Source organism: Anomaloglossus baeobatrachus, chromosome 1 (assembly GCF_048569485.1).
Source record: "Anomaloglossus baeobatrachus isolate aAnoBae1 chromosome 1, aAnoBae1.hap1, whole genome shotgun sequence".
NCBI lineage: Eukaryota > Metazoa > Chordata > Amphibia > Anura > Aromobatidae > Anomaloglossus > Anomaloglossus baeobatrachus.
The window spans coordinates 552,653,445-552,673,802 of record NC_134353.1 but is presented as its reverse complement, the minus strand read 5'-3'; the positions used below and the strand labels follow the sequence as shown (position 1 = coordinate 552,673,802).

Here is a 20,358-nt window from a genome sequence, read left to right as displayed (position 1 = left end):
TATCCACTGTGGCTGGCATTACTAACCCCTGTGGTTGGCATTAATTACTAATTACTACCCCCTGTGGCTGGCATTACTACTCTCTGAGGCTGGCATTCATTACTACCCCCTGTGGCTGGCATTATTACCCACTGTGGCAGGCATTACTATCCACTGTGGCTGGCATTACTACCCCCTGTGGCTGGCATTACTACCCCCTGTGGCTGGCATTACTACCGTCTGTGGCTGGCATTATTACCCCTTGTGGCTGGCATTACTACCCCCTGTGGCTGGCATTCATTACTACCCCCTGTGGCTGGCACTCATTACTACCCCCTGTGGCTAGCATTACTTATTACCCCCTGTGGCTGGCATTCATTACTACTCCCTGTGGCTGGGATTAATTATTACCCCCTGTGGCTGGCATTACTATCCACTGTGGCTGGCATTATTACTCCTGTGGTTGGCATTAATTACTAATTACTACCCCCTGTGGCTGGCATTACTACCGTCTGTGGCTTGCATTACTACTCTCTGAGGCTGGCATTCATTACCACCCCCTGTGGCTGGCATTAATTACTAATTACTACCCCCTGTGGCTGGCATTACTACCGTCTGTGGCTTGCATTACTACTCTCTGAGGCTGGCATTCATTACTACCCCCTGTGGCTGGCATTAATTACTACCCCCTGTGGCTGGCATTACTACCATCTGTGGCTGGCATTACTACTCCGTGGCTGGCATTACTACTTTCTGTGGCTGGCATTATTACCCTCTGTGGCTGGCAGTCATTACTACCCCCTGTGGCTGGCATTACTATCCACTGTGGCTGGCATTACTACCCTCTGTGGCTGGCATTACTACCGTCTGTGGCTGGCATTATTACCCCTTGTGGCTGGCACTACTACCCCCTGTGGCTGGCATTCATTACTACCCCCTGTGGCTGGCATTCATTACTACCCCCTGTGGCTGGCATTACTTATTACCCCCTGTGGCTGGAATTAATTATTACCCCCTGTGGCTGGCATTACTATCCACTGTGGCTGGCATTACTACTCCTGTGGTTGGCATTAATTACTAATTACTACCCCCTGTGGCTGGCATTACTACTCTCTGAGGCTGGCATTCATTACTACCCCCTGTGGCTGGCATTACTACCCACTGTGTCTGGCATTACTACTCTCTGAGGTTGGCATTCATTACTACCCCCTGTGGCTGGCATATTACCTACTGTGGCTGGCATTACTACCCCCTGTGGCTGGCATTACTACTCCCTGTGGCTGGCATTACTACCCACTGTGGCTGGCATTACTACCCCCTGTGGCTGGTATTATTATCCTCTGTGGTTGGCATTAATTACTACCCCTTGTGGTTGGCAATAATTACTACTCCCCAGTGGCTTGCATTACTACCCCATGTGGCTGGCATTACTACCCCCTGTGGCTGGCATTATTACCCACTGTGGCTGGCATTACTACCCCCTGTGGCTGGCATTACTATCCACTGTGGCTGGCATTACTACTCCTGTGGTTGGCATTAATTACTAATTACTACCCACTGTGTCTGGCATTACTACTCTCTGAGGTTGGCATTCATTACTACCCCCTGTGGCTGGCATATTATCTACTGTGGCTGGCATTACTATCCCCTGTGGATGGCATTACTACCATCTGTGGCTGTCATTATTACCCCTTGTGGCTGGCATTACTACCCCCTGTGGCTGGCATTCATTACTACCCCCTGTGGCTGGCATTACTTATTACCCCCTGTGGCTGGCATTCATTACTACCCCCTGTGGCTGGCATTAATTATTACCCCCTGTGGCTGGCATTACTACCCCCTGTGGCTGGCATTACTACTCTCTGAGGCTGGCATTCATTACTACCCCCTGTGGATGGCATTACTACCCACTGTGGCACTCATTACTATCCACTGTGGCTGGCATTACTACCCCCTGTGGTTGGCATTACTAATTACTACCCCCTGTGACTGGCATTAATTACTACTCCCTGTGGCTGGCATTACTACCGTCTGTGGCTGGCATTACTTCTCTCTGAGGCTGGCATTCATTACTACCCCCTGTGGCTGGCATTATTACCCACTGTGGCTGGCATTACTACCCCCTGTGGCTGGCATTAATTACTACTCCCTGTGGCTAGCATTACTACCGTCTGTGGCTGGCATTACTTCTCTCTGAGGCTGGCATTCATTACTACCCCCTGTGGCTGGCATTATTACCCACTGTGGCTGGCATTACTACCCCCTGTGGCTGGCATTAATTACTACCCCCTGTGGCTGGCATTAATTACTACCCCATGTGGCTGGCATTATTACCCCCTGTGGCTGGCATTACTACCATCTGTGGCTGGCATTACTACCATCTGTGTCTGACATTATTACCGTCTGTGGCTGGCATTATTACCCTTTGTGGCTTGCATTATTACCCTCTGTGCATTACTACCCCCTGTGGCTGGCATTACTATCCACTGTGGCTGGCATTACTACCCCCTGTGGTTGGCATTAATTACTACCCCCTGCGGCTGGCATTACTACCGCCTGTGGCTGGCATTATTACCCCTTGAGGCTGGCATTACTACCCCCTGTGGCTGGCATTACTACCCACTGTGTCTGGCATTACTACTCTCTGAGGTTGGCATTCATTACTACCCCCTGTGGCTGGCATATTACCTACTGTGGCTGGCATTACTACCCCCTGTGGCTGGCATTACTACCCCCTGTGGTTGGCATTATTACCCACTGTGGCTGGCATTACTACCCCCTGTGGCTGGTATTATTATCCCCTGTGGTTGGCATTAATTACTACCCCTTGTGGTTGGCAATAATTACTACTCCCCAGTGGCTTGCATTACTACCCCCTGTGGCTGGCATTATTACCCACTGTGGCTGGCATTACTACCCCCTGTGGCTGGCATTACTATCCACTGTGGCTGGTATTACTACTCCTGTGGTTGGCATTAATTACTAATTACTACCCACTGTGTCTGGCATTACTACTCTCTGAGGTTGGCATTCATTACTACCCCCTGTGGCTGGCATATTATCTACTGTGGCTGGTATTACTATCCCCTGTGGATGGCATTACTACCATCTGTGGCTGGCATTATTACCCCTTGTGGCTGGCATTACTACCCCCTGTGGCTGGCATTACTTATTATCCCCTGTGGCTGGCATTCATTACTACCCCCTGTGGCTGGCATTAATTATTACCCCCTGTGGCTGGCATTACTACCCCCTGTGGCTGGCATTACTACTCTCTGAGGCTGGCATTCATTACTACCCCCTGTGGATGGCATTACTACCCACTGTGGCTGGCATTACTACCCCCTGTGGTTGGCATTACTAATTACTACCCCCTGTGACTGGCATTAATTACTACTCCCTGTGGCTGGCATTACTACCGTCTGTGGCTGGCATTACTTCTCTCTGAGGCTGGCATTCATTACTACCCCCTGTGGCTGGCATTATCAACCACTGTGGCTGGCATTACTACCCCCTGTGGCTGGCATTACTACCCCCTGTGGTTGGCATTACTAATTACTACCCCCTGTGACTGGCATTAATTACTACTCCCTGTGGCTGGCATTACTACCGTCTGTGGCTGGCATTACTTCTCTCTGAGGCTGGCATTCATTACTACCCCCTGTGGCTGGCATTATCACCCACTGTGGCTGGCATTACTACTCCCTGTGGCTGGCATTACTACCGTCTGTGGCTGGCATTACTTCTCTCTGAGGCTGGCATTCATTACTACCCCCTGTGGCTGGCATTATTACCCACTGTGGCTGGCATTACTACCCCCTGTGGCTGGCATTACTACCATTTGTGGCTGGCATTACTACCCCCTGTGGCTGGCATTATTACCGTCTGTGGCTGCCATTATTACCCCTTGTGGCTAGCATTATTACCCTCTGTGGCTGGCATTACTACCCCCTGTGGCTGGCATTACTATCCACTGTGGCTGGCATTACTACCCCCTGTGATTGGCATTAATTAATACCCCCTGTGGCTGGCATTACTACCGTCTGTGGCTGGCATTATTACCCTCTGTGGCTGGCATTAATTACTACCCCCTGTGGCTGGCATTACTACCGTCTGTGGCTGGCATTATTACCCCTTGTGGCTGGCATTACTACCCCCTGTGTGTGGCTGGCATTCATTACTACCCCCTGTGGCTGGTATTACTTATTACCCCCTGTGGCTGGCATTAATTATTACCCCCTGTGGCTGGCATTACTACCCCCTGTGGCTGGCATTACTACTCTCTGAGGCTGGCATTCATTACTACCCCCTGTGGATGGCATTACTACCCCCTGTGGCTGGCATTACTACTCTCTGAGGCTGGCATTCATTACTACCCCCTGTGGCTCGCATTATTACCCCTTGTGGCTGGCATTATTACCCTCTGTGGCTGGCATTAATTACTACCCCCTGTGGGTGGCATTACTATCCACTGTGGCTGGCATTACTACCCCCTGTGGTTGGCATTAATTACTACCCCCTGTGGCTGGCATTACTACCATCTGTAGCTGGCATTATTACCCCTTGTGGCTGGCATTACTACCCCCTGTGGCTGGCCCCTCGTGATTATCGTGCCAGCAGCCGCTATAATTGTGATGGCTACAGAACACTCTTCGTTCTCCATCACGCTGTTCTCCTGCAATGTCTCTCGCTAGTAACAACCTACGTCATCCAGACAACAATGCACCATAAGCCAATAGGAACTCTTCTCTTTTGCCTATTTGACCCGATATAGCCACGCTGCTAATGGTGGAATGAGTTGAGCACGGTGATTGGTTGTGAACAGAGAAGCGCAAATAATAACACGTGAGACAACTTCCGGTAGAGCACATCTATGGTCGCGCGTCACCGGCCGGCGGCTGAGTGGGAGGTACTAGTGTGTGCGTTATTATGTGTACGGGTCTGTACTGTCGGATGCGTTATTATATATATGGTACTGTAGTGACCGGTACGTTATGTATAAGGTATTCTAGTGACGGGTGCGTTATGTATACGGTACTGTCGTGACGGGTGCGTTATTTATACGGTACTGTAGTGACTGGTGCGTTATGAATACGGTACTGTAGTGTCGGGTGCGTTATGTGTACGGTACTGTAGTGACTGGTGCGTTATGTATACGGTACTGTAGTGTCGGGTGCGTTATGTATACGGTACTGTAGTGACTGGTGCGTTATGTATACGGTACTGTAGTGTCGGGTGCGTTATGTGTACGGTACTGTAGTGACTGGTGCGTTATGTGTACGGTACTGTAGTGTTGGGTGCGTTATGTGTACGGTACTGTAGTGTCGGGTGCGTTATGTATACGGTACTGTAGTGACTGGTGCGTTATGTATACGGTACTGTAGTGACTGGTGCCTTATGTATACGGTACTGTAGTGTCGGGTGCGTTATGTGTACGGTACTGTAGTGTCGGGTGCGTTATGTGTACGGTACTGTAGTGTCGGGTGCGTTATGTGTACGGTACTGTAGTGTCGGGTGCGTTATGTATACGGTACTGTAGTGACTGGTGCGTTATGTATACGGTACTGTAGTGACTGGTGCGTTATGTATACGGTACTGTAGTGTTGGGTGCGTTATGTGTACGGTACTGTAGTGTTGGGTGCGTTATGTATATGGTACTGTAGTGACTGGTGCGTTATGTATACGGTACTGTAGTGACTGGTGCGTTATGTATACGGTACTGTAGTGACTGGTGCGTTATGTATACGGTACTGTAGTGTTGGGTGCGTTATGTGTACGGTACTGTAGTGTTGGGTGCGTTATGTATATGGTACTGTAGTGACTGGTGCGTTATGTGTACGGTACTGTAGTGACTGGTGCGTTATGAATACGGTACTGTAGTGTCGGGTGCGTTATGTGTACGGTACTGTAGTGACTGGTGCGTTATGAATACGGTACTGTAGTGTCGGGTGCGTTATGTGTACTTTACTGTAGTGTTGGGTGCGTTATGTATACGGTACTGTAGTGTTGGGTGCGTTATGAATACGGTACTGTAGTGACTGGTGGGTTATGTATACGGTACTGTAGTGACTGGTGCGTTATGTATACGGTACTGTAGTGACTGGTGGGTTATGTGTACGGTACTGTAGTGTCGGGTGCGTTATGTATACGGTACTGTAGTGTCGGGTGCGTTATGTGTACGGTACTGTAGTGTTGGGTGCGTTATGTGTACGGTACTGTAGTGTCGGGTGCGTTATGTGTACGGTACTGTAGTGTCGGGTGCGTTATGTGTACGGTACTGTAGTGTTGGGTGCGTTATGTGTACGGTACTGTAGTGTTGGGTGCGTTATGTGTACGGTACTGTAGTGTTGGGTGCGTTATGTGTACGGTACTGTAGTGTTGGGTGCGTTATGTATATGGTACTGTAGTGACTGGTGCGTTATGTATACGGTACTGTAGTGACTGGTGCGTTATGAATACGGTACTGTCGTGACGGGTGCGTTATTTATACGGTACTGTAGTGACTGGTGCGTTATGAATACGGTACTGTAGTGTCGGGTGCGTTATGTGTACGGTACTGTAGTGACTGGTGCGTTATGAATACGGTACTGTAGTGTCGGGTGCGTTATGTGTACTTTACTGTAGTGTTGGGTGCGTTATGTATACGGTACTGTAGTGTTGGGTGCGTTATGAATACGGTACTGTAGTGACTGGTGGGTTATGTATACGGTACTGTAGTGACTGGTGCGTTATGTATACGGTACTGTAGTGACTGGTGGGTTATGTGTACGGTACTGTAGTGTCGGGTGCGTTATGTATACGGTACTGTAGTGTCGGGTGCGTTATGTGTACGGTACTGTAGTGTCGGGTGCGTTATGTGTACGGTACTGTAGTGTCGGGTGCGTTATGTGTACGGTACTGTAGTGTCGGGTGCGTTATGTGTACGGTACTGTAGTGTCGGGTGCGTTATGTGTACGGTACTGTAGTGTCGGGTGCGTTATGTGTACGGTACTGTAGTGTCGGGTGCGTTATGTGTACGGTACTGTAGTGTTGGGTGCGTTATGTGTACGGTACTGTAGTGTCGGGTGCGTTATGTGTACGGTACTGTAGTGTCGGGTGCGTTATGTGTACGGTACTGTAGTGTCGGGTGCGTTATGTGTACGGTACTGTAGTGTTGGGTGCGTTATGTGTACGGTACTGTAGTGTCGGGTGCGTTATGTGTACGGTACTGTAGTGTCGGGTGCGTTATGTATACGGTACTGTAGTGTCGGGTGCGTTATGTATACGGTACTGTAGTGACGGGTGCGTTATGTATACGGTACTGTAGTGTCGGGTGCGTTATGTGTACGGTACTGTAGTGTTGGGTGCGTTATGTATACGGTACTGTAGTGTCGGGTGCGTTATGTATACGGTACTGTAGTGACTGGTGCGTTATGTGTACGGTACTGTAGTGTCGGGTGCGTTATGTGTACGGTACTGTAGTGTTGGGTGCGTTATGTATACGGTACTGTAGTGTTGGGTGCGTTATGTGTACGGTACTGTAGTGTCGGGTGCGTTATGTATACGGTACTGTAGTGACTGGTGCGTTATGTATACGGTACTGTAGTGTCGGGTGCGTTATGTGTACGGTACTGTAGTGACTGGTGCGTTATGTATACGGTACTGTAGTGACGGGTGCGTTATGTGTACGGTACTGTAGTGACCGGTGCGTTATGTATACGGTACTGTAGTGTTGGGTGCGTTATGTATATGGTACTGTAGTGACTGGTGCGTTATGTATACGGTACTGTAGTGTCGGGTGCGTTATGTATACGGTACTGTAGTGACGGGTGCGTTATTTATACGGTACTGTAGTGTTGGGTGCGTTATGTGTACGGTACTGTAGTGACTGGTGCGTTATGTGTACGGTACTGTAGTGTCGGGTGCGTTATGTGTACGGTACTGTAGTGTTGGGTGCGTTATGTATATGGTACTGTAGTGACTGGTGCGTTATGTATACGGTACTGTAGTGACTGGTGCGTTATGTATACGGTACTGTAGTGACTGGTGCGTTATGTATACGGTACTGTAGTGTCGGGTGCGTTATGTGTACGGTACTGTAGTGACTGGTGCGTTATGTATACGGTACTGTAGTGTCGGGTGCGTTATGTATACGGTACTGTAGTGACTGGTGCGTTATGTGTACGGTACTGTAGTGTCGGGTGCGTTATGTATACGGTACTGTAGTGTCGGGTGCGTTATGTATACGGTACTGTAGTGTCGGGTGCGTTATGTATACGGTACTGTAGTGTCGCGTGCGTTATGAATACGGTACTGTAGTGACTGGTGGGTTATGTATACGGTACTGTAGTGTCGGGTGCGTTATGTATACGGTACTGTAGTGACCGGTGCGTTATGTATACGGTACTGTAGTGTCGGGTGCGTTATGTATACGGTACTGTAGTGACTGGTGCGTTATGTGTACGGTACTGTAGTGTCGGGTGCGTTATGTATACGGTACTGTAGTGACCGGTGCGTTATGTATACGGTACTGTAGTGTTGGGTGCGTTATGTATATGGTACTGTAGTGACTGGTGCGTTATGTATACGGTACTGTAGTGTCGGGTGCGTTATGTATACGGTACTGTAGTGACTGGTGCGTTATGTATACGGTACTGTAGTGACTGGTGCGTTATGTATACGGTACTGTAGTGTTGGGTGCGTTATGTGTACGGTACTGTAGTGTTGGGTGCGTTATGTATATGGTACTGTAGTGACTGGTGCGTTATGTATACGGTACTGTAGTGACTGGTGCGTTATGTATACGGTACTGTAGTGACTGGTGCGTTATGTATACGGTACTGTAGTGTTGGGTGCGTTATGTGTACGGTACTGTAGTGTCGGGTGCGTTATGTATAAGGTACTGTAGTGTCGGGTGCGTTATGTATACGGTACTGTAGTGTCGGGTGCGTTATGTATACGGTACTGTAGTGACGGGTGCGTTATTTATACGGTACTGTAGTGTTGGGTGCGTTATGTGTACGGTACTGTAGTGACTGGTGCGTTATGTGTACGGTACTGTAGTGTCGGGTGCGTTATGTGTACGGTACTGTAGTGTTGGGTGCGTTATGTATATGGTACTGTAGTGACTGGTGCGTTATGTATACGGTACTGTAGTGACTGGTGCGTTATGTATACGGTACTGTAGTGACTGGTGCGTTATGTATACGGTACTGTAGTGTCGGGTGCGTTATGTGTACGGTACTGTAGTGACTGGTGCGTTATGTATACGGTACTGTAGTGTCGGGTGCGTTATGTATACGGTACTGTAGTGACTGGTGCGTTATGTGTACGGTACTGTAGTGTCGGGTGCGTTATGTATACGGTACTGTAGTGTCGGGTGCGTTATGTATACGGTACTGTAGTGTCGGGTGCGTTATGTATACGGTACTGTAGTGTCGCGTGCGTTATGAATACGGTACTGTAGTGACTGGTGGGTTATGTATACGGTACTGTAGTGTCGGGTGCGTTATGTATACGGTACTGTAGTGACCGGTGCGTTATGTATACGGTACTGTAGTGTCGGGTGCGTTATGTATACGGTACTGTAGTGACTGGTGCGTTATGTGTACGGTACTGTAGTGTCGGGTGCGTTATGTATACGGTACTGTAGTGACCGGTGCGTTATGTATACGGTACTGTAGTGTTGGGTGCGTTATGTATATGGTACTGTAGTGACTGGTGCGTTATGTATACGGTACTGTAGTGTCGGGTGCGTTATGTATACGGTACTGTAGTGACTGGTGCGTTATGTATACGGTACTGTAGTGACTGGTGCGTTATGTATACGGTACTGTAGTGTTGGGTGCGTTATGTGTACGGTACTGTAGTGTTGGGTGCGTTATGTATATGGTACTGTAGTGACTGGTGCGTTATGTATACGGTACTGTAGTGACTGGTGCGTTATGTATACGGTACTGTAGTGACTGGTGCGTTATGTATACGGTACTGTAGTGTTGGGTGCGTTATGTGTACGGTACTGTAGTGTCGGGTGCGTTATGTATAAGGTACTGTAGTGTCGGGTGCGTTATGTGTACGGTACTGTAGTGTCGGGTGCGTTATGTATACTGTACTGTAGTGTTGGGTGCGTTATGTATACGGTACTGTCGTGACCAGTGCGTTATGTGTACGGTACTGTAGTAGCGGGTGCGTTATGTATATGGTACTGTAGTGGTGGGTGCGTTATGTATACGGTACTGTAGTGACCGGTGCGTTATGTATACGGTACTGTAGTGTCGGGTGCGTTATGTATACGGTACTGTAGTGACTGGTGCGTTATGTGTACGGTACTGTAGTGTCGGGTGCGTTATGTATACGGTACTGTAGTGACTGGTGCGTTATGTATACGGTACTGTAGTGTCGGGTGCGTTATGTATACGGTACTGTAGTGACTGGTGCGTTATGTATACGGTACTGTAGTGACTGGTGCGTTATGTATACGGTACTGTAGTGTTGGGTGCGTTATGTGTACGGTACTGTAGTGTTGGGTGCGTTATGTATATGGTACTGTAGTGACTGGTGCGTTATGTATACGGTACTGTAGTGACTGGTGCGTTATGTATACGGTACTGTAGTGACTGGTGCGTTATGTATACGGTACTGTAGTGTTGGGTGCGTTATGTGTACGGTACTGTAGTGTCGGGTGCGTTATGTATAAGGTACTGTAGTGTCGGGTGCGTTATGTGTACGGTACTGTAGTGTCGGGTGCGTTATGTATACGGTACTGTCGTGACCAGTGCGTTATGTGTACGGTACTGTAGTAGCGGATGCGTTATGTATATGGTACTGTAGTGGTGGGTGCGTTATGTATACGGACGGTACCGTAGTGGTGCGTGCGTTATGGGTACGGTACTGTCGTGACCAGTGCGTTATGTATACGGTACTGTAGTGATCGGTGCGTTGTGTACGGTACTGTAGTGTTGGGTGCGTTATGTATATGGTACTGTAGTGACCGGTGCGTTATGTATACGGTACTGTAGTGTCGGGTGCGTTATGTATACGGTACTGTAGTGTCGGGTACGTTATGTATACGGTACTGTAGTGTTGGGTGCGTTATGCATACGGTACTGTAGTGACCGGTGCGTTATGTATACAATACTGTAGTGATCGGTGCGTTATGTATACGGTACTGTAGTGGTGGGTGCGTTATGTGTACGGTACTGTCGTGACCAGTGCGTTATGTGTACGGTACTGTAGTAGCGGGTGCGTTATGTATATGGTACTGTAGTGGTGGGTGCGTTATGTATACGGACGGTACCGTAGTGGTGCGTGCGTTATGGGTACGGTACTGTCGTGACCACTGCGTTATGTGTACGGTACTGTAGTAGCGGGTGCGTTATGTATATGGTACTGTAGTGGTGGGTGCGTTATGTATACGGACGGTACCGTAGTGGTGGGTGCGTTATGTGTACGGTACTGTCGTGACCAGTGTGTTATGTGTACGGTACTGTCGTGACCAGTGTGTTATGTGTACGGTACTGTCGTGACCAGTGCGTTATGTGTACGGTACTGTAGTGGTGGGTGCGTTATGTATACGGTACTGTAGTGGTGGGTGCGTTATGTATACAGTACTGTTGCGGCGCTCTGCCCTCCCAGGCAGGGGGCTGTGGCGGCCCTCGGCCCTCCCGGGCAGGGGGCTGTGGCGGCTCTCTGCCCTCCCGGGCAGGGGGCTGTGGCGGCTCTCGGCTCTCCCGGGCAGAGGGCTGTGGCGGCTCTCGGCCCTCCCGGGCAAGGGGCTGTGGCGGCTCTCGGCTCTCCCGGGCAGGGGGCTGTGGCGGCCCTCGGCCCTCCCGGGCAGAGGGCTGTGGCGGCTCTCGGCCCTCCCGGGCAAGGGGCTGTGGCGGCTCTCGGCCCTCCCGGGCAGGGGGCTGTGACAGCTCTCGGCCCTCCCATGTATGTGCTGAACGAGTTTAACATTGAAAGTATAGGAGAAGCTTTGTAACTTATTCCTTGATCCAAGAACATTGATGACTAATGGTTAAAACATACACACGAATGCAAAACATTGACACTGGAAACATTTTTTTTTTGATGTACGTGTTTTACAGGGAGACATCAGGGTCTGTGCCCACAATCCACACACTGTGTTCAGGACGTAGCGTGTCTTTTGCGGAAAAGTGAGTGGAGACTGCAGCGGTCTGTGCCCACAATCAAAGATCTGAGCGCTGCGGACTTTCTGTTGTCCCCGCTGAGAATGCTCAACTCTCCTCAAGCATAGGTTTGATATGCTGCGGCTTGGAAAGCCACTCCACATGTCAGTTTACGCTGCGTAAAAAGAAGCACAGTGGGCATGGGACTGCTCGAAATCCCATCTACAATGCTTGTACTCAGCAGCAAAAATACACTGCTATTCCTGATCTTGGGCAGGTACCCTAAGGCCCTGTGCGCACTAGAGAGAGGATTTTTCTCAAAAAATGTCTTGAGTCTGAAAGATTAGCGCACATGCGTTAAAAAAACGCACCAAAAACCGCATGCGTTTTTACCGCGTTTTTGTGTTTTTGGTACTTTTTTTCCAAGTTGGTCCCTGCGATTTTTAATGCTTTAACAGCAATAAATAATATAGATAATCGATAGATGGATAGACAGACAGATAGATAAATAGATAGAAAGATGGATAGATAGATGAATAGATTGATTGATTGATTGATTGATTGATTGATTGATAATCGATAAATAGACAGATACCGTATTTTTCAGACTATAAGACGCACTTTTTTTTTCCTCCCAAATGCGTCTTATAGTCTGAATGTAGGGAAATGAGGGTGCTGCGGTGGAGCGGGTCCTCGGTGGCACGAGCAAGCTGTAGCAGCGCCTGCCGTGACCACGTGGGTCCGCTCATTACATATGCACGCCCATCCTCCCGCCCCTCATCTCTCAGCACTGAAGCCGGTGCTGACAGGTGGGTTGATGATGGGTGGGGGATGCGCGCATAATTAGCAGCCGGCCCGCGTGATCACCCTTGGCAACTACAGCCTGGAGTGATAATGTGCGGCTGTATTCATGGCCCCCTGCGTATCATCATCAGCGTGGGGGGCAGTGAAGGAGTACTGTCTACTCACTGATCCCTGCAGCACAGTGATGTCCTCCTGTCAGCCGGCTGGCTGGTCTGTGTAGAGAGCGGTGAGTACAGCGATGTCATCCCTGTGCGCACCGCTCTCCACACATCAGCGGGCGGCAGACAGGAGGTCATCACGATGCTGCAGGGGAACGGTTCCACACAGGTCAGCGGCGCTGCTGCGGACACAGAAAAAGAGGAGCGGTGCTGCAGGGAGTGAGGAACAGTAAGTATAAACGTTTGGGGTTTTTTTCTGTGCCACAGGATACAGGCCATATAGCAGGATGGGGCCATATAGCAGGATGGGGGTAAATGAGCAGGATGGGGGTAAATGAGCAGGATGGGGGTAAATGAGCAGGATGGGGGTAAATGAGCAGGATGGGGGTAAATGAGCAGGATGGGGATAAATGAGCAGGATGGGGCTATATCGCAGGATGGGGGCATTTATCAGGATGGGGGTATATACCAGGATGAGGGACATATATAGAAGGATGGGGATCATATACAAGACAGGAGGATCATTGCCAGGATGGGCTACCTTAGTAGAGAATTTGGAGACATTACCCCCATAACAGTGTCAGCAGCAGATCCTCGCCCCATAACAGTGTGTCATGACCACATTTTTTGCGTAAAATTTTAATTTCCTATTTTCCTCCTCTTAAACCAAGGTGCGTCTTATATTCTGAAAAATACGGTAGGTAGATAGATAAATAGGTAATGGATAGATGGATAGATAGAAAGATAATCGATAGATAATCAATAGATAGATGGATAGAGAGATTAATAGATTGATGGTTCGATAGATAATCGATAGATAGACATAGTTACTTAAGTTGAATAAAGACCTGGGTCCATCTAGTTCAACCTTCCTCCACCAGTTCTACATTTTGTCCCTAAGTCATTTATAACCAACAATGTTGTGTGTAGTGAGGAAATCATCCAGCCCTTTTTGAAAGCTGTTATAGTACCTGCCATTACTACCTCTTGTGGTAGGGCATTCCACAGTCTGGCTGCTCTAACTGTGAAGAACCCTTTCCTATTTAGCTGCCGGAATCACTTTTCTTCCACTCGCAGTGAGTGCCCCCTGGTCCTTAGTATAGTCTTCGGAAGAAATAAGTCATGTGCCAGTCCTTTATATTGACCACACATGTATTATACATATAAATGAGATCTCCTCTGAGACGTCTTTTTTCTAAGCTAAACATATCTAACTTTTTCAACCTCTCATCATATGGGAGGCCTTCCATCCCTTGTAATAGTCTAGTTGCCCGCCTTTGAACTGCCTCTAACTTCTGAATGTCCTTTATAAAATGTGGAGCCCAAAACTGGATCCCATATTCCAGATGTGGCCTTACAAGTGATTTATAGAGGGGTAACAATACGTTGGGATCACGGGATCTAATCTCTCTTTTTATACACCCTAGAATCTTGTTTGCTTTTGCAGCTGCTGCTTGACATTGAGTGCTGCTGCTCAGCTTATTTGTAATGAGAATACCCAAGTCCTTCTCCTGTTCTGTAGTCCCGAGTTTACTTCCATTTCATGTATACGCAGTTATAGGATTACTCCGTCCTAGGTGCATTACTTTACATTTATCAACATTAAATCTCATTTGCCAAGTATCTGCCCATTCTGACATCTTATTCAGATCTTTTTGTAATATTGTACTATCCATCCACAAGGTCATTAATAAAGAGAGTAAAAAGAATCGATCCTAGCACAGATCCCTGCGGGACCCCACTGCTGACTATAGCCCATTTAGAGAATGTACCATTTATGACTACTCTTTGTTTCCTATCTTTTAGCCAATTCCTTACCCAGTTGCATATAGTTTCCCCTAGTCCTTGCTTCTGGAGCTTTAGTATAAGGCTATTATGTGGTACAGTATCAAATGCCTTTGCAAAGTCCAAATAAATCCCATCAGCTGTATTACCAATATCCAGGTTTGCACTAACCCCCTCATAGAACCCCAACAGGTTGGTTAGACACGACTTATCTTTCATGAATCCATGCTGTCTGTCAGTTATTATATTATTTTCTGCAACATATTTTTGCATGTCATCCCTTAAAATGCCCTCAAAAACTTTGCATACTACTGATGTCAGGCTTACTGGACGGTAGTTGCCTGGATCTACCCTCTTACCTTTCTTAAATATCGGTACCACATCAGCAATCCTCCAATCCTGAGGTGCCAACCCTGTTACAAGCGAGTCCAAAAAGATGAGATACAGCGGTCTGTCGATTACGGAGCTCAATTCCCTCAATATTCATGGATGAATGTCATCTGGCCCTGGGGATTTGTCAATGTTTAATTTACTCAGACTCAGGCATACTTCTTCTTGTGTTAAATTTAGGCTGCTTTCACACTACGTTTTTTTAACATGCGTCATGAACGTTTTTTTGCTGTAAAAGTGGAACCTGTTTTTACAAAGAAAAACGCATGCAAACGCATGTTATTTTGCAGGATCTTGTCACTTGAAGTTTATGGGCGGGCATTGAAGTCATGTGATTGGGAGTGAGAGGAACTGAACGTGATAGACTGGGAGCCGGCATCTGACAGCTGCGGACGCTGGTAACCAAGCTGAACATCAGGTAACTAAGCGAAGTGCTTTGCTTGGATACCCGATATTTACCTTGGTTACGAGCGTCCGCAGCTGCTAGGAGCCGGGCTGCCTGCTCCCTGCACACATAACCAAGGTAAACATCGGGTAACTAAGCAAAGAACTTTGCTTGGTTATCCGATATTTACCTTGGTTACGAGCGTCCGCCGCTCTCAGGCGGGGGAGAGAGAGGAGGAAGGGGGAGAAAGGGAGGAGGGAGGGAGGGGGAGAGAGAGACTGATCACGCCAGGCTGGTTTCTGGGCATGCTCAGTAGAGCAAGCAGGATCCTGTCTATCAGCATGCCAGCATTCACATGCGTTTGCGTGCAGTATAGGCAGGATCCAAGGAAAAACAGTATTTGGACGCAGCTCAAAAACACTACAAGTAGAGTTTTTGAAAAGTTAAAAAACTGCAAGTCGCTGGATCCTCACTTTAACGCACGCAAACGCATGTGAACGCATGTTGACGCGAGTCCATTGCAAATGCATTGAAATGAAAACGCATTTGCACTGGATCCGTTTTTGCTTTAAAAAAACGTTCATGACGCATGTTAAAAAAACGTAGTGTGAAAGCAGCCTGATTTATATCGGGTGGTGAACTTTGATTTTTCACTTGTTGAATGATCCCTGGAACAGTCAGTTCCTTGGTGAACATGGATGAGAAGTGCCTGTATAATATCTCAGTCTTTTGTTTGTCCTCTATAACTAACATATTATATTTTAGGGGGTCGATACTATCCTTTTGTTTTCCTTTTGGCATTAATGTATTTCTAAAAGAGTTTGGGATTTCTTTTAATGTCCTTGGCGATATTTGTTTCAGTAGCTAATTTGCTAGCTTGATTTCTTTTTTACATTTCCTATTGATTTCTTTATACTTCTGAAATGCTATTTTTGTATTCTCAGCCTTCAAGCTTGTAAACGCCCATTATTTTTGTTATACTTTGTACAGTCTTATTTATCCATAGTGGTTTCTTTTTATTCCTGGACATTTTATTACCAGAGGGTATAAGTTTTTTTACAGGACTCTAGGAGTATATCCTTCAACTTACCCCATTTATGTTCAGTATCCCCAGTTACCATGACATTGTCCCAATCTACACATTTAGGCTATGTGTCCACGCTGCGGAAAATGCGCGGATTTTGCCGCAGATTTCTCGCGGAAAAGCCGCGGATTTCCCGAAAATCTGCAGCAGCGGCACTTCCCAGCCATTTCTATGGCATTTTGGAAATGCTGTGCCCATGCTTCGGATTTTTCCGTGGCGGATTTGGTGCGGATTTTGATCCGGAAAAATCTGCAACATGTCAATTATTGTTGCGGAGTTTGATCCGGATTTTGGCTTTAAAATTGGGGGAAAAAAAAAATCCACACCAAAATCCGCGGCAATTCCGCGGTAAATCCGCGGCAAATCCGCACCTTTGAAAAGGTGCGGATTTTGCGGGAAAGCCGCGGATTTTGATGCAGAAAAATCCGCAGCAACATTCTCCCGTGGACACATAGCCTTAGGCTATGTGCGCACTTACCGGATTTTGCCGCGGATTTTTTGCGGTTTTGCTGCAGAAAATGCTTATAACATCTCTGCAGTGAATCACCAGCAAAACCTATGGGAAAAAAAAAATCCTGTGCGCACTAGGCGGATTTTGACAGCTGCATGTGTTGCTGCGGGATTCCCGCAGCAAAAACAATTGCATGTCAATTCTTTTCCGCACGTCGCTGCGGGATTTCACTCCATTGACTCCAATGTAATCGTGAAATCCCGCAGGGAATAACACAGGCAGCAAATTCTGTGCGGTTCACTGCGTTTTGCTGCGTTATTCCCTGCGGTATTTCGCGGTTTACCTCCGGTAATGTACATCGCTTGTCTGCGGTTTTGCAGGGAAGTGATGTCATTACAGGAAGAGGAAGCGGAGCAGAGAGTAAACACACAGATCACAGACACACACAGACACATAGAACACACATAGAAAGCAAGCGGAAATATAGAAAAAAAAACACGTGGGCTCCGCTGTATATTTACCGTCCAGCCGAGGTAAGCACACAGCGGCGGCCCGGTATTCTCAGGCTGGGGAGGGAGAGGGGCAGGATTAATGTCCCCCGCCTCACTCCCCCTCCCGCAGCCGAGAATATCAGCCGCAGCTGCCCCGGCACTGTCGCATGCATTATGCGGCAGCACCGGCGTGTCCCCGGCTCTTCCTGCAGCCGTGTAGCAGTGGCATTCAGGGTAATACAAGGAGTTAATGGTGGCGGATCACCGCCATTAACTCCAGGCTTGATCATGGCAGCGTCTATGTGACAGCTGACATGATCAACCCGTAAGTAAAGTGAAAAAACAAACAGAAAAATCCTTTATTTTAAATAAAAGACAAACAAGCCTCGTTCACCCTTTTATTAACCGCTCCTGAAACAAAGCTCCGGCGTAATCCACAGCTCTGACGTCCTGCGATGCTTGCATCCAGCTGCGACTGACACACAGCGCTGAATGCAGCCTCGCAGCGAGACAGCAGAGGTAACTCCAGGGCATTTCCCACAGCCGGTAATGTGAACTCACTGCCGACCGTGAGAAATGCAGAGTGTGCTCACAGGGACTCTATTTATCCCTCTATCTTTCTATCTATCCCTCTGTCTGTCTATCTATTCTTCTATCTATTCTTCTGTCTATTTCTCTATCTCAGAATTAAATGACTTTTTTTTTTTCTTCAATGTGCTTTATTGCATTGAATGCAATAAAGCACATACCAACCCGCACGCGGCAATACCACGAACAATACCACGGTAAAACCGCGGCAAACCGCATGCGGTTTTCGGGTGCGGTTTGCCGCGGTTTTTTACCGCGGGTGCGGTAATCTTTGAATACCTGTGGAATTTTCTTGAGAAAATTCCATTTTCCAGTGCGCACAGGGCCTTAAGCTTGTTCCTTAATTTGTTGAAATCAGCTTTCCTAAAATTCCAGGTTTTAGCATTTCCCCTTTTAAATGTTCTATTGAATATTACTTTGTAGCTTACCTTATTATGACATAATAAGAACCTGATGATTATTATTATTATTATTATTATTATTAGCTGTGTTTTCAATTTGGTCCAGCATTTCTCCCTCCTACCTGTTCAGGTATGTTAGGAGGCTTATAGCAAACTCCAATTAGCATTTTTCCATTATTCCCCTCCCCATGTACATTTACCCATATTGACTCTACATTGTTGCAGTTCCCCCCCCCCCTTCCCCCATGTCGTCATTCAACAGAGGTTTTAAGTTAGATTTGATAAATATACACACCCCACCACCTTTTTTGTCTTTCCTGTCCTTCCTAAATGTAGTTTAACCCTCTAAGTTTGTCACCCAGTCATGGCTTTCATCCAGCCAGGTTTCTGTAATGCCCACCACATCATAATTCATGGGTGACATAAGAGTCTCCAATTCGTTCATGTTGTTTGCAAGACTTCTTGCATTTGCTAGTAGACATTTAATACTATTAACGCATTCCTTACTCCTAGCCTCCCTACGTTCCTTGCATGTCACAGCCCCCCCAATCCTTCATTGACCCCTACCGTCTCACTGTCTCTATCTGCTCTATCTCTCCTCTTATTTGCTCCACTACCCTCCCTCCCCCCCGATCCTAGTCTAAAATTTCCTCCATCTGTCTGACCGTTTTCTCCCTCAGCACAGCTGCACCCTCCCCATTGAGGTGCAGCCCGTCCCTACCGTACAGCCTGTAGCCAACTGAGAAGTTCGGCCCAGTTCTCCATGATTCTGAACTCTTCCTTCCTGCACCAATTTCTAAGCCACGTATTTATCTCCCTAAGCTCCCGCTGTCTTTCTAGTGACGCTCATGGCACCGGTAGTATTTCTGAAAACACCACCTTCGAGGTCCTGGACTTCAGCTTCTCTCCTAGTTCCCTGTAATCATTTTTAAGGACATTCCACCTGCCTCTAATTTTGTCATTAGTAGCAATGTGGACCAAAACCGCTGGGTTTTCCCCAGCCCCACCCAGCAATCTGTCTATCCGATTCGCAATATGCCGAACCCGAGCACCCGGCAGACGACACACTGTTCGGCATTCACGGTCTTGACGACAGATGACCCTGTCTGTCCGCCTAATTATAGAGTTCCCTACCACCATCTGTCTGGCCTTTGCTGCACTCCTATTTCCCTCCTTCCTACAGCAGTCGTTTTCCTGGTTGCAAGGAGCCATGTCCTGCTGTAGTGATCTTGGTCCTGGGCCTGCATTCCTAATTTCAGCCAAACAGGCACATTTACTAGGTTGTGCCAGATCAGGGATAGGCCCCCTGACACTTTTCCCCCTACCTCTTCTTCTAACGGTTACCTAGCTACCTACCTCTGGGTCCTGATCTTCTCCACCTCCACCCTCCTCCATATCACTGGCCCCAGCCAGAGAAAGCTCAGTGAGCTCTAAACTCCTCTCCAGGTTTGCAATGCTCCTGAGTGTTGCAAGCTGCATATTTAGATCAGTTAGAGAGGGGAGCCAGCACGATCTGAAATTGGCATGCATAATATAAAAAGTGAAAATTCACAGATTTATTCCAACTGTACTACAATAAAAAAATGAGATTTTTAGCAAATAATTGATCAATTTTTTGAGCCACCCCTGCCAACGTCACGGCAAATCTCAATAGGGGGGTCCTACTCTACATTCTGTATTTCATGTGCCATGCGGCCTCCTAGATAAAGTTAAAAGCAGAACCATAATAGATTTC

General features: G+C 47.7%; 1 protein-coding gene across 2 annotated transcripts in view; it reads left to right on the top strand.

Moving 5' to 3' along the window:
- Positions 1–4,818: 4,818 nt before the first annotated feature.
- C9orf72 (C9orf72-SMCR8 complex subunit) overlaps positions 4,819–20,358 on the top strand; it is a 96,011-nt gene continuing 80,471 nt past the window's right edge. Inside the window, exon 1 of one of the 2 annotated variants that reach the window (XM_075316909.1) lies at positions 4,819–4,888. The gene's annotated coding sequence lies outside the window, so the exon portion shown is untranslated. Of the gene's footprint in view, positions 4,889–4,945; positions 4,967–20,358 lie in introns of those variants that run through there. The other variant, XM_075316918.1, reaches the window with a different exon arrangement.